Raw genomic sequence first — 20,174 nt, 5'->3', positions numbered from 1 at the left:
CAAAGAATTTTATAGGTCTGTGGAATCCATTAAGTGAATTATTTGAACCCTCTTAAAGTCAAACTGTTTATTACAAATATTTTATAAAAAGTTATAATTTGAGTATTTTTATTAAATATCTTTTTGGCTTTCTTTTTTTTTTTTTAAATCATATTTTAAATAAGCATGGTTTGGGCCCATCAAGCAGCTTAAACTATTTTTGAAAAGTTTTGGGTTCAATAAAACCCAAGCTGCTTTTTGCCAAGCACCTTTTCCTCTCATTTTGAAAACCATATGTATTTTAAGGGAAATTTAACCCATGTGTTTTTGATTCGTTTAAATTTAAATAATCAAAATGGTGTTTTTTACAAGCTAGTTGATGTCAAAGAAGCTTTTTGAGCCTTTTAAAGAAACTTTTATTCTAAAAACAAGGAGCAATGATTTGCCAACTGTCAATGCATTTCAACACCAGGAGGCTTGTATTCATTTGTAACTGCAAACCCCTGATTCTGAGTCCCTTCTATATCTGACAGAGATAGATCATTCCTGTTCTCTAACGTATTGGGGCCTAGATTCCCCAAAGTTAGCTGGCTTTTTGATGAAATAAATGTATTAAGGCTGTAAAGATAAGAAAAAATGGTGATGATTGTTAAAATGTTTTAAGAAATCATTTGGTGGTTCAAGAGGTTGTGTAGTCAAATGGAAAGTGTTTTCCTTCATCTGTCACACATTTATTGAGTCTTTATTATGGATATGGCACTAGGCGGTGGGCAAGCTGCTAAGATGAACATCTTTGAGCTTCCTTAACCCAAAATTAGGAAGAGTAGTCTCAGAAGTTTGCTTTCTTCATTTATTAAAATAGAGTCCTAAAAAGTCCAGTTGGGTAGGATTTTGATGGAAGGAGGACTAAGATTTGGGTTTCGGAATTTTGAGAGAAGAGGGTAATATTCTTAGGGAATTAGATTAAGAATGAAAGGAGATAAGAGTTTATCAGGCAGATGGTACTGCTTTTTCTCTTTCCCACCTTTGTCTCTCCCTGTTGAGATAAATTTGAATATTCTGTCATCTTTCACATTAAGCTATTGAAGAAATTTGTCTTTTATATCCAGGTTACTGTATAAATATTGAGTAATACCAGACCAAAAATTGTTGTGACATTCAACTAGCTTCAGGTTGACATAATTTCATTCAACAGTTGTTTATCAAACACTTAGTAGGTACCAAACATAAAATTGCATTCATTAATACTCCTGGCTATATTTCCAGTTAAACTTATTATTATCCAGCCTATATTTTTTATCTTCTACCCAAGGATATCTTTTGATTCAATTTACATAAGCATTTGGAATGTGAAATTATGTGCCAGAAATTGTGCTAGCATTGGGGTCACAAAGAAGCCTGTAATCTAGTAGAGAAGAGAGATGTACAAAAAAAGATTAAAATAAAGTGTGATCAGAGGAACAATAATCATCAGAGTCTTTGGCATGTTTACTTCTAAAATAAGTGGGTTTATAGACTAACAATGTGTTTAACCCTATCCAAAAAAAAAAAAAAGATAAATAATGACTGAGGCATCAGTTTTCTTAGTTAATCCACACTGAGTTCTAGACTCCTGCATCACTTCCCAAATGCTCACACACTGTCTGTTTAGCAAACAATTAATATTTTGCCAGAAATCAACTTCACATTTTAAATAATTTCCAAAAATGATCATCTTCACCCTTCTTTTAAAATCAAGACCCTTTAGAGCCCTCACTTATTTTCTACAGTGTCCCCAAAAGAATTAATGTTGACTTGGAGACCACACTTGCCAGTTCTTTCAGCATCCTGGGAGCATAGAGTATCTGGGAGCAGACATATTCACTCATTAAAATAGACAGATACTATATTCTTTTATCTTACTACTTCTCTTACCTCTCTAGACCAGTGGTCCTCAAACTTTAGCATTATCAGAATCATCTGTAGAGCTTTTTAAAACACGGATTCCTGGGCCCTACTCCCAGTGTTTCTGATTCAGGGCATCTGAGATGGGCCCTGAGAATTTTTATTTCTAACAAGTTCCCAGGTGATGTTGATACTGCTGGTCCAGGGACCACGTTTTTGAGAATCACTGCTCTAGAGTCTATATCTACCACTTTGTTTGGAAATCATTTTTCTTGCCAAAACAGATGAAGGGAAAATTAAGAATGAAATAATTCTGCTTTCTTCCTATAACTTAACAACATCATCACACTGTCTTGACTAAGTAGTTGGGACTCTCTCTGAATTCATTCATTCATTTAACAAATGCTTATTGAATACCTACTATGTACCAAGCACTGTACTAAGCACTAGGGAAACAAAGATAAAATAAATTCTCAGCTCATAGAGAAACTGTATGGAAGGAGACAACAGAATCCCCCTGGGAAGTGCTGTGTTGAGGTCTGCTAGGGTCATATGAGGGACCAGACCCATGTGCATTATTCATGAGTCTTTGTAGGGGAGGGGAAGCTCCCCCAAAAGGCAAGGATTGTTCTGTGACCAAGAGGAGTGATGCTGGGCAGACCAAATCCACAGTCCACTTTGGGGGTTGGGGAAGATTTTGCAAAAGAGATGGTATATTATAAATTATTTCTGTATTTCCTAAATTTTTCTGTTGCATTAACTTTTATTATAGTAGCTTTTGTTTACATAACCGTGGTTAAGAATCTGCCTAACAGTGCAGGGGACACGGGTTTGAGCCTTGGTCCGGGAAGATCCCACATGCAGCGGAGCAACTAAGCCCGTGCACCGTAACTACTGAGCCCGCGTGCCTAGAGCCCGTGCTCCACAACAGGAGTAGCCACTGCAATGAGAAGCCCATGCACTGCAACGAAGAGTAGCCCCTGCTTGCCGCAACTAGAGAAAGCCCGCTCGCAGCAATGAAGACCCAAAGCAGCCAAAAATAAATTAATTAATTAATTTAAAAAAAAAAGGTTTTCCTTTTACATTTGAAATCATTGATAATCTTACAAATAATTGTAAGAAAATTAAATTTTTAAATATTTTGAGTATTCTTTCCTTAGGAATTAAGAGATAAAAGCCCCACATTCCTAAACCTACCCGCTGCCCCCTGCACTGAGGTAGAGCAGAGCCAAGACCCTGGAATATGTTGCACAGCGTCACACCTGCATGACCAGAGTCAGGTTATATTTATAATCTGGGAAGCAGAGACAAGGGAGGGGAAAAGGGAGTCACAGTAGATATATTGGGAGCTCTGTCTGATGTTGTTCTAGAATTCAGACTTCAGAGTGAAACTGAGAGAGTGAAACTGAGTCAGAAACCAAGAAAGGTTAGGCAATGTCAGAAATTAACGTTCTAGGTGGTACTAAAGAATTTTTCCAGGAAACTTGCATTTATCCTCTAAGTGATTTGCATTGAGCTTCTAGCTCTACTAGGTCATGGTATACTAAAGGTGTTCAGCCTTTGCCACAATCTCAGACACCATCTTCTTTCTTGGGTGTGAACAGGCACACAGCATCGTTGCCATGCAGCTTCCCACAACATGGCCTCACCTCCTCCCTGGGGTACCTTTGAGGCAGCCCGTTCCTCCCTCTCAAGAGGAGCAGGAGAACAGGCTATGGAAAAGAGAATTCTCACAATTTTGTCTTGTACACATTACTTTTACCTGTAAAGGTATGAGATTCAAAATATCTCAAGTCTTCGGCTTCTGGTAGCCCAGTTGACCTCTCCCTCTTTCTTACACACACACAAGAATATAAAATAAAAACTGCAGTTACCTCTGGGTCAGGAAAAGCATTGAGACTTATCATTCAACAGCAAGTATTTACTGAGTATTATGTGCCAGGTCCTGTCTAGGTGCTTGGAATGTGCCAATGAACAAAATAGACAAAAAAATGTCTTTGCCCTTGTAAAACTCACATTCTAGTGGAATTCTTTTCAATCCCATGTGAATGAAAGTATCAAATTCTTCCCTCAAATGACATTTAATGGGGAGGGGCATAGATAAAGTGGGAGAACCGTAAACATGATCTGGACAAGTGGCTTCTCTGAGTGGGTAGAAAGGGGATGAGTGACAGAGATAAATTTAACTACTTTGCAGTTTTGTTTGGATTAAGACCATTTATCTTTTTAACAAAATGGAAAAAGTTCTATTTAAAAAAACTAGGAAACTTACAAGTAGGCAAATTTAATAAGTAAAATGATGTTCTTTTTCCTCCCAGCAAATCTCTTTCTGCTTTTCAGGTGTTAACATAATCCACCTACCAGTCAGTCGGTCAGTCAGCATATCATGCTCATCGTTTCTAGTATGGCATTTCCCAGATAAGAATCCCATTTTCATTTTTCTTACATGGTTTCAAGAGCCGTCTGGCAGTCAGGCTGTTGAATTGAATTCAAGGATGCTTTCAGATTAGTGCCATGAAACAGGCAGTTCACTGTATTTCCATAAGGCACATTACTGTCCCTCATTGAATGATATCTGACAGAAACGGTAAAGAGCAACTTATCTAGCATCTAACAAGCAATGCTTTTCCCAGGATGGGCAGAGAAAGGGATGCTGAAGGGAGGCATCACATGTAAGTCTTAGCATCATTGAGTAATCACAGTGAGTACATGGTAAGCAAGTCAGTCCACACCCACCATTGTGGCTAGAAAACCTATACTATGGCACCTGTCCTTGAAGAACTTAGACGGGTAAAATTCCATTTCAAGTGAAATAGAATAAAAAGCCCAATTCTCTGGAAACTCCAAAAAGAGAGGCCTCTGTAGGTTGATTAATGGGGAAGAAGTGGCCCCTCAAACCATGCATGAGACCAGAGTAGATTTCTATCGGTAGACTTTGTTGCCAAGTCTTATGGTATTACAGAGCCAGAGTTGCTACCAAGTATTTGCCATGGGGAAAAGTATTGTCATGGGCTTTCTATTCTATTACGGGTGTCATCTCTGAGAAATGTCTACACAAGTGCTATAGCACAAAGACCTTGCATTAGGACAATTAGCTAGTCAGTCAACAGCACTATTGGCTGCTATTTTCTGTTGGAAACAGATTGAAGCCTCAGTATAAGTAAATAATCTCATCCTGGGGCAGAGGAAGACTTTTCTAATCCTTAAAGAGTGTCCTTTGGGACTTATTTTAAGTTTCTTAGAGTCATAAGGTAGGTATCATTGGGAAACAGTTCCAGATTTCCACCGGTTCTGTATTGTGAAAATTGCTACATCAAATGAACAATGAATTGTTTCACAGCTACTTTGGGGTTGATGGGTGGAAAATGTCATCACAATGATTGTTTCCCAATTTACAAACCAGTAGGAATTTTTTTCTTGGAAAATTGAACACATATGTAACTATAACTAGTCTGATGTTTGGTTTTCCATTTAAAAAAAAGTATGACTAAATGTCTACCATATACAGTGCTTTGTGTGCTAACATCAGTGGAGGATGGGTTTGGGCAGGGTTGACACCATTTTATAAAATGATTATTAAAAGTCTAAATGGGATGAAAATTCAAACAAATACTTTTCCTGAAGTCGTAGATTCAACCTAAAATTAAATCCACAGTTATTCCACTGTGGCTAGAGGTGGTAATCAAAGATTAAATGGATTTGCTTTGCCGGGGGTCCCCAGTTACCATCAAAGCACCTGTAATCTCTGGATTGAGGCCTATTCCTATAATGAAACTCATTTGGTTCTTTCACATTTTCTCCCTTCAACCCTAATAGATTCTGTGGCTTTTGTGTTATATTTTCATCATTCTGATCAAATAATTATTCCCATCCCATCTTGCTCATGCTTCTTTGCCTCATCTCTTTTGTTGCAGATTTAAACTTACATGTACTCCCTCTTGTCTCCTCCCTACTAATCCTGCCCAGAAATCATCCTACGGGTGAATAGAAGGTGTTGACTATTCAATATGTTTTCTGTGTATTGTCAGCTGCTTTATTACTGCTTCTCTCCAGTTCTTTGCTGCTAAGAAGCATGGAGATGTTCATTTAAATCGCTAGGCTTCTGTCATGTCACAATGGGAAGGATGCCTGGGATCGGGTGGATGCTTAGAGTATTACTGAAAACCGTGTCTAACTGGTGTCAGCAGCAAAGCGGCAAAGAACGCAGAGATATCATTTTCAGAGGATACAGAAAAAACATCCTCAAAGTGGAACTATTTTCTCAGAAATACCAGGCTTATTAATTTCTAGTTTTCAGGGACTTATAATCATGGTGAATGAGCTTGAAGTTTAAAATTCTGTGGTTGTCATTCAAATAATATTGGAGATCCAAGATGTATTCTCAATCAAAGTCTTTGCAAGCACAAACTGAGCTTATTCTAGTACTCTCCTCTCTTGCTAGATGTTCATCAATGTTATTTATTTATTTCTGAGCAGTTTGGGGTTCTATGAAACATGACTGAAATAGGTAGCCATTAAAAGGAGGGCGTTGAACACTATGACAAGTAAGGATATTCCTGCTATATTATTAAAAGTAAAAACAATGTGTATTCCATGATCGGATTTTGTTATACACACACCAGGAATACACACACATACCCTGGGTAACAAAGAATGAAACTATTTACACCCAAACATTAGCTGGAGATATCTCAAAGTGGTGGGATTACAGAGGATTCTTATATTTTTCTTTATGGTCATTTTAATTTTCACAATAAATGAAAACAGTGAATATTATATATTATAAATTAAACCACAAGCAATTTGACGTCATATACAGAGAGCCCTCAAGGGGATGGGACTTACATTAGAAACAAAGAGAACAAAACAAAAACAGAACTAAAAGTCCATGTTGCAGGGGTAACTTAGAGCTTTCATGATGATTTACTGGTTCTGAAGGTGAAAATAAGTTCTGATAGATTTCAAATTAGTTTAGTCTTCATTGAGGCTCTCAGTGTTCCCATTCAGTGTTCCAGTGTGGGTTTTGTTTATGTCTAACACTATTTCCAGATGGTTCGGGAGGAAAAAAACAAAGATTTTTTTAAGGTAATGTCATCACATTTTATTCTCATATTTGGAAACAAACAATATTGTATTGTGCCCTTCTTTTATACATACATATATGCCCTTCTTTTGATATATTTAAAGAATTTCTTTTCTACTTCCTCTTATGCCTTTTTGCAATCTTCTTTTATTATTATTTAGTGTTTTTTGATTTCCCTCCAAAAGCTTTATGACAGCTGAGTTTAAGTGGTTGCTTCAGGCTACAGAAGTCAAAGATGAAATTAAATTATGCTTCCAGGCTTGGCATACAAAATCACAAAAAATTTCATTCATTATGATTAATTAATCCAGAAGCACAGTGGTAGTATTATGATTCTATTGTATCTGGAACTTGGCACATTTTCAACTGACATTTACATGGTAAAGGAGAAAAGGGAATGGTAACTCTGTGCCTGGCAAACTGCTCCATAATAGACAGGCTGGAAAAAAAGAAAGAAAGAAAGAAAAAAAAGAACAAACGAGATCATGGGAAAAAAAGATGTTATATATTGCATGTGGGGGCTTGGATTTTTTGAGACTCCTCTCACAATTGATTATATCCTAGAAAATACCATAATACGGGATAACGAATGGCTTACAAGTCAGAGTTACCCTCAATATCATTTTTATTATATACCTTGATTCATCCTATATGGTGTTATAGTGAAAATTAATCACAATGATAGTGATAGGTACATGTGAATAATAAAAACATTTCAAAAATGCCTGTTAGAAAAAAGGCATTGCTAATGAGAATTGCCTGCTCAAATCCTTTTATGTGGACTCCTTTCCTTTGTCGTAATAAACTTCAAAAGTAGATTACCTGGGATTTATTATCTAGTAGACAGCTGACATAACTAAGGAACCAGCACCAGCTGAGGAGGGACACTTCTCAAGGGTGAAGAAGATAAAGAAAGACAAGGAGAGAAAAAGAGAGAGGGAGAGAGAGGAGAGAATTAGGAGTGAATCTGTTAGCCACTGCTGCAATAACACAGAATAATAAACAATCACAAAATCTCAGTGACATACAACAATAATCATATATTTACCACACATCTGTAGGTCAACTGCTGATCTCTACTAGGCTTGCTCATGCATACGCAAATCAGGGAGAGATCAGTTGCCCTAGGCTGGCTCGGATCTACTGGGCTTCTCAGGTTCAAAATGCAGGTCTATAGGTCAGCCAAGAGGCTCTGTTCCCCATCTTTCTGTGAATAGCTGGCTAGCCGAGGCATGTTCTTCTCATGGCAAAGGCAGAGGCCCAAGAGAGAGCAAGCTCCACCATATAACAGCTTCAAGCTTAAGTGCCCATGACATCTATAAACACTCATTGATCAAAGGAAGTCCCATATCCTGGGCATTAGTAGAATGGGGAAATAGTAGACCCTAGAGAGAGAGAGTAAGAACTGTAACAGTAGCTCCATCATCACAGGAGGTGAAGTGGAAGGGGAAGTGAGAGTAAGAGAGACTTGGAAACAAATAATTTCCTTTAGATTTTCCCTGACCCATAGCCAAGCAAATGAGGAACTCATATTGGTAATGTTCGGCCTTACAAGGTTTTGGGAGCTTCATTAGAATTTATTTTGAAGAATTCTTGCTAATAGCATGGTGGTGACTTTGGGGAACACATTCTGTTGTGGGTCATAATTGCATTTTGGCAGCAACTTTCTTTCCCATATACTGGCATGAAGTTTTTTCTGAACAGTGTGGGAGAAACTGTCTTTTCTGGGGGCCTGTGAATTTCCATTTGTCATTAATTTTGAATCATGCTGTCATCATGACAGCTTAGGGGCCTTACGGATGCAAACATCAGATAAGTCAGGTAGATGTTAAGTTAGGTTGCTCTCTGAAATGTACTGTGCATAAGTGCTATATATGGATGAGGATCCAAAATATACTTCCTATATAAGAAAGCCAGTTAAAGACAGAGCTCTTTAATTATTAAGGCATGTATAGGAACACTGACAAAAGACTGACTTCCATAACTGGTTCTATATCCATTTATGTGACATTATGCAAAGGAAACCCTTTATATTCCTTGAAGTACCTTATTTTCTATACCTGTGAAATGAGATATTTAAAACATGAAGCAAAACTTACCTATATAACCGAAAGATCTATACTAAAATATTCAAATCTATCATTCTGACAAACTAAATGTGTTCCACTTTCAAGGTTTTACAAAAACTTTTGAGACCTCAGTATAGGATTTAGACTGAAGTGAGGCAGAGGCCATTTTTCTGTCCCTTTTTGACTCTCTCCTGATAAACATGGTTGTGAAAATCAGATTTCTCTGCAACAGTGTCCTACTGTCCATCTGCAGCTTCCTTGGTGAGAAGAACTGGTGGTGATGGCAGCAACAGCAGCAGTGGCTGCTTGCTCTGATCTAATCCCTGCATTGTAGCTTCTTGGGTACCCAGAAGCCAGAGCAGCAGTGGCAGCAGAGTGGTAACAGGTTCTTGACTCAGGCATGGCTCCAATAGTGCCTCAGTGGTAGTAGCTTGTGAATCAGTTTTGTATTATTCTGCAGTCCCTTCTAAAGACCCAGAGTACTGCCTGATCCTTCCACATTTCTGATGATTTCATAAGAACTCATTTTCTATATAAATTCTTCCTGCTTATAAATAGCTAAAGTGGTCTCTCTTTCCTGCATTGAACCTTGACTAACATAGAACCCTAACTTATACAAATATATAAATGATCTAGAAGAGGATCACATGAGCCAATTAGGTAGGAATATGCAAATCTAATATAGAACAAGGATGATCAAATTAATTTTGTACTTGTATTTCCTCTGTATACTCATCAACAAATATGTACTTATGTCATCAAGAATACAGGAGCTATAAAGTTTTGTAGATGAGATAAGAGCTGCATTATAAGAATTCAAATTTTACAAAGTAATTAAGGAGACTTCCTCATGATAATTTTTGTCTGATATTAATATGGTTACAGCAGATAGTTTTTTACTTGAAAACTTGATTCTAAAATTCATTTGGAAGAACAAAGAATAGCCAAGATACTCCTGAAGAAGTAGAAGAACAAAGTGAGGGGACTTGCCTTACCAGATATACATGTATTTGAAAGCAATCACAAATAAGGTAAAGTGATATTATTACTTTGGGGAAACTGACAGAACAGAATGGAATGGCTAGGAAGAGACTCACACAGTATGGAAACTTCCTATATGACAGGGCTGGCAATGAGGCTCAATTGGGAAAGCATGAACTAGTCACTCCAATATGTTGAGAAAACTAGTTACAGGAATTTTTTAAAAGCCCTGCTTCCCTCTATTCACACACACACACACACACACACTTCAAAATGGTTTGGTGATTTATCCATGAATGGCAAAACTTCAAAATTTTAAAACTTTGAGAAGAAAGTACAGTAGAATAGCTTTAAGACTTCTGAGCAGGGTTGAGTAGGGAAGACATTCTAAAACAAGATACAAAAATCAAAAACCATAAAAAAAAAAAAGACTGGCTTTGTCTTTGACTGCAGTTATTTTCTGAAAAACATAGATATCTAGTCAGTTAAAAGTCAGATGTCTCAGAGATTGTTTCTCCATAAGTGGCAGCAGGTCACATCCAAATGACTGGGACATAACAGGAACACAGAGTTAAGGACTAAGAAAAGGTTTTGTGTAGACCCAGTTTGTAAATGTGAGCAGCCAGTTGTGTGTCACCTGCTACCATTCCAGAAAAAGGCAGGACATGTGGGAGGGATAAAATTCAACAAAGATTCTCATCATTTCAGGTCTCGTTGTAATGTCTTATTATTTTCATTTCCTATTAAATGATCCATAGTGATAAGGTTTTATGGCTTTATTTATTATAAATTCTGTTCAGTGAAAACCCTTGAAGAACATATGGCATCTCTAGTTCCCATAAATATGAAGCATTTAAAACATTAACATAGTTATTGATTTTTTAAAATAACTGGGTATCTAATTGTATTTTAACATAACGTAAGGTGTCTTAAACTGTAATAGACTTAGCAGAGGTCTATTGACATATTAATGGCCTAGGGAGGAAACTGGTGAAAAAATTCTTCCATTGGAGTGATAGTACTGTTCTAGGTGGGACGAAGAGGGAAATAATAGGGTGAGACATAGATGTGGAGAAATAAAAATGGGCATGCTCTCAGCTAGAATTCACACACCAGAATAGTAAAAACCAACTTTTGAAATGGAAAACAATTCCTCACTTTTTATATTACAGCAAAAATTCTTCTAAAGGGAAAGAGAATGTTTTAATAAAATGGAGGTCTATCATAATAACAGTTTAGAAACAGGATGACTGATAAAACAAGCTCATGCTTTTTTAAAAAATCTGCTTCTTAAAACTATATAAACTAAACCTCCTATGAACTAATATCCTTGAACAAGGGTAGGTATTTTGCTTTTTATTTTTAACATTTTTTTAAGTTTGAGGACAACTTACTTTCCCAAAGATTTCTTGACATATTAGATACAATGCAAGTAAAAGTGAATAATATCTTAAAAGGAAACATCTAATAGCCTTAACCCAACAATATATTATAAAAGCATATATGCCTCAAAATTCATAGACCTAAGTTCCAGTCATCAGTGTTGAGACCTTAGGCAAACCTTCCAACTTTCTTATGTTTCGATTTTCTTGTCTGTAAAATGAGGGTATCGTACAAAATAATACTGAAAACAAAACTAAAAATCTAGACAAGTAGAAGGGCAGTCATTAAGCAACAGGGAAGTTGCAGAACCTGTGTATAACAGGAGGCCAGAGAGGAAAAAGTAACAAGAGCACGACAGAGCTTCACTCTTCAAGAGAGACTGGGTATCTATCAAGCTAAAAAGACAGATGGCATTCAACATAGGAAAACATTTTTTTAAACACCTTTATTAGAGTATAATTGCTTTACAATGGTGTGTTAGTTTCTGCTTTATACCAAAGTGAATCAGCCATACATATACATATATCCCCATATCTCCTCCCTCCTGCATCTCCCTCCCACCCTCCCTATCCCACCCCTCTAGGTGGTCACAAAGCACTGAGCTGATCTCCCTGTGCTATGCGGCTGCTTCCCACTAGCTATCTATTTTACATTTGGTGGTATATATAAGTCCATGCCACTCTCTCACTTCGTCCCAGCTTACCCTTCCCACTCCCCGTGTCCTCAAGTCCATTCTCTACGTCTGCGTCTTTATTCCTGTCCTGCCCCAACATAGGAAAACATTAAAGTTAGTGGAGACTGAATCTGAAACAAGATAAAACTCCAGGTTGCAGAACTGGGGCCTGAGAACTAGGCCGCTTTTGCTGAGAGGATGTGCGTACTGCTGAGCGTGGGGCCAGTGCACCTTAAAGCACTCCTCTCTCAGGTCTGACATTAGCGTTTGGGATTAGGAGAGCCTGGTCTAAGAGATGAGGGCGAGGCACTCCAGGAAGGTGAGAGCACAAGCTGCGGAACCAGGAACCCAAATAGCACTGTGATTTTCAAGACATTATCAGGTCCCCCACTGAAAGTAACCAGCAGAAGAATGAAGATTTCATTAGCACTTTGGTAGAACCAGAAAACGTAGTCCTAGACAGGCTGTATGGCTGTCAGCCCAGAAACTTCACTGTAAATCATTTGGAAAATCGTGTTTGTCAACAGAAAATTAAAATGCCTTTAATGGTAGTTGCTTAAATGTCGTCTCACATTTTCACCACAGCCTCCTTTTCTGGGGAGAAAATTTCAAATTTGTCATTATTATCCTCTCTCAGAAGTGGCTCAGGGAAGTTGTTGTATGAAACATAAACCAAAGCACAACAAACAACTTCCGAATGGGATGCCAGTGTCGTATATGGAAGCAGCATGCAAACCACAAAGGGAGGAGAGTAGGCAGCAGATTTGTCAGGTTGCCAGTAAAAGACAATGTCTAAATTTCTGTAACCAGATCCGCCTTTAGAATATTTTGTGCTTTCCAAATCAGACCTGAGGTTTTCTGGAATGATGAACAGTAACACTCTAAGCAGCAAAGTCTTAATCAGTACTACTTTGAAATATGTAACTGAAAGTTCATCAGGTCACCCTGTTGAGGTTAAGAACATGATTATGCGCTGATGTTGCTCATTTCACACATGGAAAAATCCCAGGGCAGTTAGGCGCCCTCTTGAGCCATTTGTATTTTTTAATTGTTTATTTAGATTTGATTTTTCTGGACTTGGTTTAAATGCTGTCGCTTTCTATGCATGTTAATCTCTATGTCTGTCTGCCAGGTTTTCAATACAATACAGTGTAGTGGAAAGAATGTTGGATTATGTCTCATCTTTACTTGCAGAGAACCACCAGTTTAGGCATTTAAACTTTCTGAGACTCTCTCCAATCTGTAAGTAAGGAAAATCATACCCACTGCAAAGTTGTGTCATGAGGAATCACCTGAGGGAAACTGTGCAAGGCCTGGCTCTTCACAAATAGTTTCTGTTCTTGGTCTACAACTGGCCCCACCCTACCTACTTAAATACATTTCCTCCTCACTTAAACCTACAACTTCCACTCTAGAAAGGCAAGTCTCCTTAATGTTCCTGCCATTCTAATTCTCACTTTCCACCTTGGGTTACACTACTATGGCCCCATCCTCTTTACCTAATTTTTACTCATCTTTCAGGTCTAAAAGGCAAACGTGTCCACGCAAAAACATCAACAAAATGGAAAAGGATCATGTTATTTTATTTTACTCCTACTTCTGACATCTTTTGTTGGCTACATATTTGTGTAGACAACCATTCCTTAATTTGTGGATAGCATGTGGAATGCATAAAATAGACTTACTGAAGTTCATCTTTGTAATATTCATTTTCAATTCTACAAATATTTATTGCTTGCCTACTATGTAGAGGGTATAAATTTGAGCAAAAAAAAAAAATCAGTCTATTCCCTCGTGGGCTCATTATCCCCTTAGGAAGAAATTTGAATGATGCTACATGTTGTATTTTTCTCTCAGCTAAGGCAGTTATTTTGAAGTATCTTGTGTCTTTACATTTGGTGAAATTCAGGCCATCAATAGCCTTTTGCTTGTATTTTCTGGAGTGTAAAATGAGATTACGTAGTCAGCACTTTAAATAATATGATATATGATGATTTTAAAACAAGGTGCTGTAATTTTCCATCAAAGCTATTTAAAAATCATATTGAGGCAAAAATGGACAAATTTTTTTGCCAACAGATTATGACTTGGTAAATGATTTGTTAGGAGTTAAACAAAGGGCTTAGTGGTAATGTGATATAACCAGAACACATTCTCCAGAGGTGAGTTACATTTATCAATCAAATGAAAAATGTGTTTAACTGCTAGAATACATGTCAATCCATGTGATTCCTCGGCTTCAGTCAATGGAAGGTAAATCTGGTTAACTAAGTTTGAGTATATTTTGTCAGCTTTGTTCACATGGTTTATAGGTTTATATTTGAACTCAAAGCTGCAACCTTAATTTGTTAGTTCCAAGCTGGAGGCTTATGTTCTCTTTTAGAACATTCTCTTTCTGCACTATTAATGTCCCTGTCTCATAAACTAAACCTTATTTTCTGTGTTCACTGAGAAGACCTTATTCTTTAGAAAATAAAAAGAAAGCAATGATATACTTCCTGGCACTGTTTAGCCTCTGCTTTTATGGTAGGGCATTTTTACTGATTCTTCTGGGCAGAAGGACATGCTCTCCTTGTGTTAGAGAAGGTTACTTAGGAGGGATAGTCTTCAGCCCTTTGAGTTGCCCGTCTATTTGAGAACCTGCTGAGCATGATTACAAATCACGAGTTGGGCTTGGGTTTTCCCAAGCTGGCTGCAGAGACAACTTGTCTAGGCTCTCAGTGAATAGCCACAGCCCACAGAGAATGTGTGTTTACCCAGACCTTTTCCACGGTTTACTTCTGAAAATTGGTTCAACCACATGGGAATCTAGTTAGACTCTTGGAATTATAATCTTTGACTGGCACATAGCCCAAACATTTTAAAATAGGATTTGGAAATCAGATTGGAGCTTAGGAAATGAGCAAAGAATGGTAAGAGTCCATATCTAAACCTCCTTCAGGTCCATCTGAAATCCACCTTTTAAAACATGGGTTTCCATTACCAAATCATCCATTTTTACTAGTTTTATGTAGGAAGCAGAATTTTAGTGAGACACAGTGAAAGGTAATGTTTCAGTCCTCATGCAGCTCACTAGGAAGGTAAAGGTGTATGAAAACTTACATGTGTAAGATCCCCTATTAAGCTGAATATTCCACCCAGCTGTTTAGGAGGATGATTTTTGTAGCATAAGGTCGATTTTATAGTATACACCTGTGGTATTTCATCCATGGACCAAGGTCCGTGATGTGGTTGATGAACTGAAGTGTAAAGTTGATAGATAAACTCTATCTTTAGGAACCTTCAAGTCATTATATCTGCATTTCTGAGTACAAGAAGGGAAAAATTAAGACTGATGCTTTATTCGAAAATGCAATGTTTTTCTTGTTAATGATAAACCATAGTTACTAATAGAAAGAAAAAGCTTACCCATAGTAGAAAGCTAGCAAAACAAACAAACAAACAACAACAAAAAACTTGCTATGCAATGAAGAACTTGCCTTTTCTAGTTCTAACATTCAGTAGCTGAAAGCAGATCATTGCCATAAAGAGTATTTACCAATTTTAAAAGGTCTTGGCCCATCATAGCTAGTGTTAGATTTGGAATATAGCTTTTGTTGCCAAGGTGACAAACACTTATAAATATAACACATCTTCTAATGTGCTTTTAACTTGGTATTTTTATGGCTTTTAAATCAGATACCATTAGCAAATATATTAGGTAATTTAGCTGAAAGACCATTTTCCTCTAACACTTTTTGTTACATTTCCCCAGGTATTTCAGTAAATGTCTGTTGTGACATTCTACTCCTGCTAGGCTTCCAACGTAAGGGGATACATAAAGTACATCTGGTAAAGATGAACATATATTACCTTGCCTTTTTTGTATTGATCACTGAAAAATGTATAAAAGAGAGTTAAATTTGTAGTCTCCTTGAAGAGCAATCATTGTTCCTATTGTTATTTTGGGGTTTATACCCCCTCCCCCAAGTAACAATCTGGCTTTAAGATTCAATACACAGAGGAAAGGGTTTTGGGGACAGCTAACAACTATATATTAACACTCCCCAAAACCTCCATATCTAAATGCTTTCTCTTAGATATCAAAAAAAGAAGACTATGGGGAAAATAATTACAATAAACCATCTGGAGCCCTACTATATTCGCAAGTCTCAGTTTATTGTTCCAAACAGTAAATTCAACAGCCCAGGCAGGGAAGGAATCAGCTCTAAATGTATTCACTGGATTTTTAAAAGACTTGTGAGGTGGACATATTTGTCACAGCAAAGGTAAAATCAGATGAGACATATTTAGTTTAAGCCCAAATTTGCATTTATTGTTACCGTGTCAGAAATTCTTAGAAGATTGTCCATTAATTCATTCATTCTTTTTTCTTTCATTCATTCAACCAACAGACATTTAAGAAGCATCAGCTATTTTTCAAGCATTGGAGGTACAGAGATGAGCAAGTGCTGGCCCTCAAGAAGAATATAATATCAGGAAAGAGGTAGGCAAATAAATGAAGTATTACAACTCAGATAAGTGCTAAGGTAGAGACTGCACACAAAGAAGGGGTCAGAGATGAGTCCCCAAAAAGGAAAGATGCTGCAAATTGTCTTTAGAGAATCAAGATGGAAAAGAGAAATATATATTTTACTTAAACAGCAAAACTCTAGACAGGTAAAATGTTTTATATAGTAAATCCACAATTGCTGTTTCCTTACTGTGTGATCCTGAATGTTTCTCTGTGCCTCAGTTATTCCTCCTATCTAATGTAGATAATTATCCTTGCCACCCGCATAGCTCATAGAAGACTGTTGATAGGAATAATGGGATATGAGTGGTGTAGCTATTTGAATTCTTTGGAAAAGAAAGATGCTATGTAAACACACAGCATCCTTATTATTCCAAGCGGTAGCATTTTGGATAATTACTGTATAATGCTGCACCTTTGTGTGTGTGTGGTTTGTTTCTTTATAGAAAAGTCAGTGCTAGTGTTAAGTTTCTCTAATAACTTTGGAAGCAATTTTAATCCAGCAGACAAAACATAATAACCTTTAGAGTAAGTTAAATCCCTTTGTATTTGAGTAGATTTTGTTATTTACCAAGGTCTTAGGCAGTTTTACCACAGTTATGGAAAAAAGTGCCCAGCAAGCCCAGTTCTCTCGGTGAGTATCTGAAAGACACTATTGCGGACAGGCCAGAAGCTTCTTTACAACAGACGCGGCTCTCAGAGTGTGTGTGTGTGTGTGCATGCGCGCGCACGCGCGGGTGTGTGCGCGCACGAGTATGTTGTGTGTGTGCCTGAGCCTGGGGCTTGCCAGAAAGAGCTGGGAACGAGCTGAGACTGGCTAGCATACCTGAGGCAGCTGTAACACCATGGCGCCTGGATTCTTCTCTCAGACTCCAGGCTGGCTCCCCTCCTCCTCCTCCTCCACGCCCTCTTCCTTTTCATAGTCTAACTCTCACTGTCTTTCTTCCTCTTCCCTGTGATTCAGTGGGAGATTCCCATGGCCTGAGACTATGTCCTAGTTCTGCTGCCAGACATTCCAGGACTGTCTGGCTAATGGCAGAACCCATACTGGTCAGAAAAATGACCCACAGCACTCTTAACCTGTTTCATCTTTTCTTTCAGTCATTCATTCTCCCTCTGTTTCTCTTTCTCTCTCTCCGCCCCCACCACCGCCTCTCCCTCCCTGCCTCTCTAGTTCTCACCTTGATTTCAGTGCTGAAGATTAGCCATGAATTACTTGGCAACCATGGAAAGTGACAGTTTAAGGCAGATCTGCTCTTGGGTACTGTAACTTGCTTCAGGATATCTCAACAAGACCTGTCTATGAACTCAATCTAGGATTTGCCAAGGTACTTCAGCCATCCATTAACAGGAGAGGCAGCCTCTACTGAGGAACCTGCATTAATCCCTCCTCTCCCCCTAGAAGTGCTGCTGCTCAGAAAGCTTCCTCCAGGAGCAGTGAGGTGACACAATAAATAGCTAAATAGCCACAAGGATTAAAAACCTAGACAAGAAACTGTACTTTTCAGTTTAATCTGGCCTCTCATGGTTTGAGGTAGTTTACCATTGGCCACCACTGGAATTGGGCAGAACTAGTATAGCTAACCAGGGTGAATTTTCCTAGGGAAAAATGCCAATACTAAACTAGCATGGGAAAGGCAAAGAACCCTAAGGGCCCTTGACAAGGGTAAAAAGTATGTATCACCACTGGAAAGGCCAATGATATTAATCCTAAAAGATGGTCTCTGGTTACATTTCATGGACTTGGGACCCACTGACAGAAAAGAGCAATTACTTATAGTCATATTTTTAAAAACTTTGACAAAGATCCCAATCATGGTGGATTAGGTATATTTAATATCTCAATTAATCAGCCTTCTACAATGGTAATATGTCAACTTTGGTTCAAGAAATCCGCTCCAGTTGATAGTCATCCAGGAAGCATCTTTCATGCCCACATATTAAATTTAATCTGCCACCCCTGTTTTATAAGACTCTGTATTCATCTGCTGAAGAAAAGATGCTTATTTTTATCATTCCAACTTAACAGCTTGCTTAGCAAAGCTGATAGGTAGGAGTTTAGAAAATATTCATTGAATGCCTATTTTGTATATTTACAAAAGAGGTAGATTTAAGGGAGTTACCCAAAAGCAATATGTTTTTTGTCCCACCATTATCCTATTGGTCTTCCTTTCATTCAGCAGATTTATCTGTCATGAAGAATTTAAGTTTCATATTTTCCTCTGTCAGTTGTGAAAAGGCCTGTCAGCTGGGGCTTACACTATAGTTTGTAAAAGACCTATAGCACACAATGACAATACAATCTTATATTTGTGCTCCCAGTCTCCAGATAATCCCCCACTTTCCTCCTCTACAGCCCAGTTATGATCAGGCTTAAGTTGCATATTCTGTTTTTAGCCAGATTTTGCTGATAAATGCTATCAGCAAGACTGAAATGAAATACAGAAGGTTTAGCTCTTATTACCAGTATAGAACATGCCTTGGGAGTTGTGAGTGTGATACTGAGACAGTAGTTGTATAAAACCATTTAATTCACAGAAACTAAATAAAGGAATGTTAATGGCATTGGCTTTTATCTGTTGAATGTTTCAAGGTCTTTATTCATGCACCTGAAAATACAGACTTTTGATTAACATTCCAGGAGATGTGCCAGAGATAGCGGGCCATTTCCCTTATGGTTTCCGGTAGGGATATAGTTCTGAGAGAAAACTATGCAAAGTCTTAACGTTATTGGTTGATACCTTCAAACACAAGATACTTTGTTTTTGCCATTTTTATTCTGAGTTCACCAATACCCCCAGTCTCAGAAAGATTTACATTTCCCACATCCATGCAGAAGCTAATAGTCTCATTAAATGGAAACCATGTAAATAGTTGGAGGCCTACAAATCATTCTTTTTATAACCTGCTGGATCTGCAGCAGAATGTGAAGGACTGGTATATTAGAAAAATGCATCATTGCCTTAACCAAGGAGAGGCAAGTGTTAACCATCATTCCTAGAACTCTGGAGTGGAACAAAAGCTTGCAGCCTGACACCAAAATAACATTGCAATGAGAAGTGAAATTGCTTCTAAAGCTAAATTGCTTCATTTGAAAATTGTAGTGATACTGAGAACAATTATGTCACTTAAACTTTCACAATTTTGTTTTTATAAATCAGTTGTAAAACTATCATGTGGTTTAAATGCGATTATTTAATAAGGACATTTGTAATTGTCCAACATAATCAATTATGCTTCAATCAGGCTCTTCTCTGCAACTGTGTTTGTGTCAGCGGCTGAGTCATTCTTATGGTAATACATACTTTTTGAAAAAGCCAAATAAAATCATTGTTTTCCAGAAAAGTCCTTTCCCCCTCTGATTGCAAAGCATTTCACCAACTGCAAACTGAGTCTCGGAATTCATTTTCTTTCCCCCTTGTCTTAGAAAGTAAACATCTATTCAAAGCATGAGAAGGAAAAACATACTGCTAGATAATAGGTGAAGTGAAAGTTGGTTCTTTAAGAGTCATGATAGTGTTGTCAAGTATGTTTTCTGAGCTGAGACCGGGGCCAGATCCCGGGGAGCATGGAGTGGCGTGTGAGAATTACCCAGCAGGAGCCATTATG

The 20,174-nt window shown here is 37.8% G+C and overlaps 1 protein-coding gene across 12 annotated transcripts in view; it reads left to right on the top strand.

The window, feature by feature from the left end:
• The window catches only part of LOC309631742 (uncharacterized protein), a 240,627-nt gene that overhangs the window by 60,935 nt on the left and 159,518 nt on the right, over positions 1-20,174 (top strand). For 11 of the 12 annotated variants that reach the window (XR_014246449.1, XR_014246450.1, XR_014246451.1 and 8 more), the window contains one exon: positions 16,447-16,538. The exons of the other annotated variant lie outside the window; for it this stretch is intronic. The gene's annotated coding sequence lies outside the window, so the exon portion shown is untranslated. The remainder of the gene's footprint in view (positions 1-16,446; positions 16,539-20,174) is intronic. 12 annotated transcript variants of the gene reach the window in all.

Source organism: Balaenoptera borealis (genome assembly GCF_965194805.1).
Source record: "Balaenoptera borealis genome assembly, chromosome: 7".
NCBI lineage: Eukaryota > Metazoa > Chordata > Mammalia > Artiodactyla > Balaenopteridae > Balaenoptera > Balaenoptera borealis.
This window is presented reverse-complemented; position numbering and strand designations above follow the sequence as displayed.